This window comes from Nomia melanderi, unplaced genomic scaffold (genome assembly GCF_051020985.1).
Source record: "Nomia melanderi isolate GNS246 unplaced genomic scaffold, iyNomMela1 scaffold0481, whole genome shotgun sequence".
NCBI lineage: Eukaryota > Metazoa > Arthropoda > Insecta > Hymenoptera > Halictidae > Nomia > Nomia melanderi.
The window spans coordinates 1-5000 of record NW_027475596.1 but is presented as its reverse complement, the minus strand read 5'-3'; the positions used below and the strand labels follow the sequence as shown (position 1 = coordinate 5000).

Here is a 5000-nt window from a genome sequence, read left to right as displayed (position 1 = left end):
GAGAGTAAAACGCGAATTCATACTATGAAAACTTACGTCTCTCGACGATGGGACGATCCACGCGAAGAGTTGTTTACGTGTACGCGTATGGTGCGATTGCGTCGATTCGCTTTTCTGTACGGGGAGAAATAGAACGTTGAGTTGACTTATCGGGTCTTCGTTGGAATTACCGTCGCTGGCATTGTAAACTCCAGATGACCTTGTGATTCCTTCGTCGGGCACTGGTAAAGGGTGGCGATGATGCGTTCTATAATAGAAATACCCGTCGTAGCGTTTCTTCCGAGTCAACCCGCTCACGAAACTCTCTCTCTCGTCGTGGAATCCCCGCGTCGGAGAGTAAAACGCCGAAGGCTTACTATGAAACTTACGTCTCTCGACGATGGGACGATCCACGCGAAGAGTTGTTACGTGCACGCGTATGGTGCGATTGCGTCGATTCGCTTTTCTGTACGGGGAGTAATAGAACGTTGAGTTGACTTATCGGGTCTTCGTTGGAATTACCGTCGCTGGCATTGTAAACTCCAGATGACCTTGTGATTCCTTCGTCGGGCACTGGTAAAGGGTGGCGATGATGCGTTCTATAATAGAAATACCCGTCGTAGCGTTTCTTCCGAGTCAACCCGCTCACGAAACTCTCTCTCGTCGTGGAATCCCCGCGTCGGAGAGTAAAACGCGAATTCATACTATGAAAACTTACGTCTCTCGACGATGGGACGATCCACGCGAAGAGTTGTTTACGTGCACGCGTATGGTGCGATTGCGTCGATTCGCTTTTCTGTACGGGGAGAAATAGAACGTTGAGTTGACTTATCGGGTCTTCGTTGGAATTACCGTCGCTGGCATTGTAAACTCCAGATGACCTTGTGATTCCTTCGTCGGGCACTGGTAAAGGGTGGCGATGATGCGTTCTATAATAGAAATACCCGTCGTAGCGTTTCTTCCGAGTCAACCCGCTCACGAAACTCTCTCTCGTCGTGGAATCCCCGCGTCGGAGAGTAAAACGCGAATTCATACTATGAAAACTTACGTCTCTCGACGATGGGACGATCCACGCGAAGAGTTGTTTACGTGCACGCGTATGGTGCGATTGCGTCGATTCGCTTTTCTGTACGGGGAGAAATAGAACGTTGAGTTGACTTATCGGGTCTTCGTTGGAATTACCGTCGCTGGCATTGTAAACTCCAGATGACCTTGTGATTCCTTCGTCGGGCACTGGTAAAGGGTGGCGATGATGCGTTCTATAATAGAAATACCCGTCGTAGCGTTTCTTCCGAGTCAACCCGCTCACGAAACTCTCTCTCGTCGTGGAATCCCCGCGTCGGAGGGTAAAACGCGATATATAATAGTATATGCCAGTGGTTCGCGCGCGTCGTCTCTGAGATACGCGGTCGACAGAGTTCCGAAAACACGTGATGTGCCACGATTTCCGTGCGTCTTACATCTTTCGACGATGGGACGATCCACGCGAAGAGAACGTTCGTGCTTGCGTGAGGTGCAACAGCGTCGATTCGCTTTTCTGTACGGGGAGAAATAGAACGTTGAGTTGACTTATCGGGTCTTCGTTGGAATTACCGTCGCTGGCATTGTAAACTCCAGATGACCTTGTGATTCCTTCGTCGGGCACTGGTAAAGGGTGGCGATGATTCGTTCTATAATAGTAATACCCGTCGTAGCGTTTCGACCGATGTCACCCGCCACGAATGTCTCTCTCGACGTGGAAACCCCGCGCCGAAGAGTAAACGCGAAGGCTTACCATACGAAAGAAAACGGTATTATACGCCTGTGGTATGTGCGTCTCGGCTCTGTGATACGCGATCGGCAGAGTTACAAAAAAACGTTGATGGGCCACGATTTCCGTGCGTCTTACATCTTTCGACGATGGGACGATCCACGCGAAGAGTAGTTACGTGCTCGCGCGAGGTGCGATAGCGTCGATTCGCTTTTCTGTACGGGGAGAAATAGAACGATGAGTTGACTTATCGGGTCTTCGTTGGAATTACCGTCGCTGGCATTGTAAACTCCAGATGACCTTGTGATTCCTTCGTCGGGCACTGGTAAAGGGTGGCGATGATTCGTTCTATAATAGAAATACCCGTCGTAGCGATTCGGCCGAGACACCCGCCACGAAACTCTCTCTCGTCGTGGAATCCCCATGTCGGAGAGTAAAACGCGAAGGCTAACTATATAAGAAACATATAGTATTATTTATGCCTGTGGTTCTCCGTTTGTCCTACTCTCAGATACGCGACTCGGAGAGTTACGAATAATCGTGATGGACCACGATTTCTGTACGTCTTACATCTTTCGACGATGGGACGATCCACGCGAAGAGATCATTCCTGCTTGCGTGAGGTGCGATAGCGCCGATTCGCTTTTCTGTACGGGGAGAAATAGAACGATGAGTTGACTTATCGGGTCTTCGTTGGAATTACCGTCGCTGGCATTGTAAACTCCAGATGACCTTGTGATTCCTTCGTCGGGCACTGGTAAAGGGTGGCGATGATTCGTTCTATAATAGAAATACCCGTCGTAGCGATTCGGCCGTGTCACCCGCCACGAAAATCTCTCTCGTCGTGGAATCCCCGCGTCGTAGAGTAAACGCGAAGGCTTGCTATAGAAGACTATAGTTTATACGCCTGTGGTTCACCGGTTGCCTGCTCTCCGGGGTACGCGATCGCGCAGGAGTTACGGAAGAACTTGATGGGCCACGATCTCCAAGCGGCTATATCTTTCGACGATGGGACGATTCACGCGAAGAGAACGTTCGTGCATGCGTGAGGTGCGATAGCGTTGATTCGCTTGTCTGTACGGGGAGAAATAGAACGATGAGTTGACTTATCGGGTCTTCGTTGGAATTACCGTCGCTGGCATTGTAAACTCCAGATGACCTTGTGATTCCTTCGTCGGGCACTGGTAAAGGGTGGCGATGATTCGTTCTATAATAGAAATACCCGTCGTAGCGTTTCGACCGATGTCACCCGCCACGAAATTCTCTCTCGTCGTGGAATCCCCGCGTCGGAGAGTAACCGCCGAAGGCTTGCTATAGAAGACTATAGTTTATACGCCTGTGGTTCACCGGTTGCCGGCTCTCCGGGGCACGCGATCGCGCGAAGGTTACGGAGGGACGTGAAGCGCCCGAGCAATGAAACGTCCGCAGGAGGAAACGAGCAACCGCCGAACATTGTTTCGCGACGTTTCCATAATGTATTGTCGTTTCGCTCGCATCCCGCTTCTTTCCCCTAGTTTCCTCGACGCGTAGTTTCGCAGCCTTAGTGGACGAATCATTCTCGATTCGAGGAAAGATATGCAGTGGGCGTGCAATGAGCCCGCCAGAGACCACGATCTCCAATGCGTCTTTACATCTTTCGACGATGGGATGATCCACGCGAAGAGAACGTTCGTGCTTGCGCGAGGTGCGTTAGCGTCGATTCGCTTTCTGTACGGGGAGAAATAGAACGATGAGTTGACTTATCGGGTCTTCGTTGGAATTACCGTCGCTGGCATTGTAAACTCCAGATGACCTTGTGATTCCTTCGTCGGGCACTGGTAAAGGGTGGCGATGATTCGTTCTATAATAGAAATACCCGTCGTAGCGATTCGGCCGAGTCACCCGCCACGAAACTGTCTCTCTTTCGTCGTGGAAACCCCGCGTCGGAGAGTAAAACGCGCGAAGGCTGTGACTGTAACATATATATATACAGTATACAATGCCTGTGGTTTTTGCGCGTGTCGGCTCTTCGGTATACGCGATCGGCCAGAGTTACGGAGGGACGGTGAAGCGCACGAGAAATTGAAACGGCCGCACGATTGGAACCGAGCAACCGTCGAACATTGTTTCGCGACGTTTCCATAATGCGTTTTCGTTTCGCTCGCATACCGCTTCTTTTCCCTAGTCTCTGAGACGCGTTTTCGAGCCGTTCTTCTACTATCGATTCTCGTAGAGAGAAGGGACCGGGTAGTCTGGAAGTGGAACCCGCATCTTGCGTGTACCGTACACGGAATTGAGAGGACCGGCCGTGAAGCTCGTTTTAAAGCCGTGCGTCTGACACCCAACTCTTGCGCGCCAATTTCGCGGCAAGAGATAATATGGGACGAATGACCGGCAAAGAGCCAGCTGTGAAGTCTGTTTTTTTAATCGAATCCGTGGACGTGTGTATGCCGTAGCGTCGCTCGTCGTGTTCGTTCATGGTCGTTCCGAGAGAAAGAACGAAAGCGGTAACGAAGGGACCGGCCGTGAAGCTCGTTTTAAAGCCGCGCGTCTGACACCCAACTCTTGCGCGCCAATTCGCGGCAAGAGATAACATGGGACGAATGACCGGCAAAGAGCCAGCTGTGAAGTCTTTTTCATTATTTGCTTTCAATCGATCGATCGGTACGATTCGTGCAACGTTTCGCGCGATGCGACGCGAAAACATGCGCGCAACATAGATGCGTCTGATCGGAAGAACGCGAGGGTCGACTGCACGCGATGGATTCAGTATCGGGTAGGATACAAAATATATCCCCGTCGTTTCCACGCGTGCGAGTCTTCTGCGTCTTTCGCGGGTTTTTGAATGCACTATACGCCCGGAACGTCGAGAAATATATACATATTACTTGAACGTTTTTCGTCTCGAAAGGCTTCGGTGTCGTCTCCAAGGCGACGCCTGAATCTCCTTCGCGCGCTGGTCGGAGATTCAGGTATCAACTTTTATCTTCTCTTTGAAAGAAGAGAGATATTAGGTCGAACAAATGAGAATAAAATTATATATGTGAAATATAAAATTTATACGATTACCCTGAACGGTGGATCACTTGGCTCGTGGGTCGATGAAGAACGCAGCTAATTGCGCGTCAACGTGTGAACTGCAGGACACATGAACATCGACATTTCGAACGCACATTGCGGTCCACGGATACAATTCCTGGACCACGCCTGGCTGAGGGTCGTTTACGTACCATACACTGCTTGCGTAGCTCTGTCAAATCCCCGCCGTCGTTCACCTCTTCGGATCGAACGT

The 5000-nt window shown here is 50.6% G+C and overlaps 1 non-coding gene across 1 annotated transcript; it reads left to right on the top strand.

Moving 5' to 3' along the window:
• The first annotated feature begins 4774 nt into the window (after positions 1–4774).
• Positions 4775–4929, top strand: LOC143176293 (5.8S ribosomal RNA). The gene has a single exon (XR_013000865.1). It is a non-coding gene; the product is annotated as a 5.8S ribosomal RNA (ribosomal RNA).
• Positions 4930–5000: the final 71 nt, after the last annotated feature.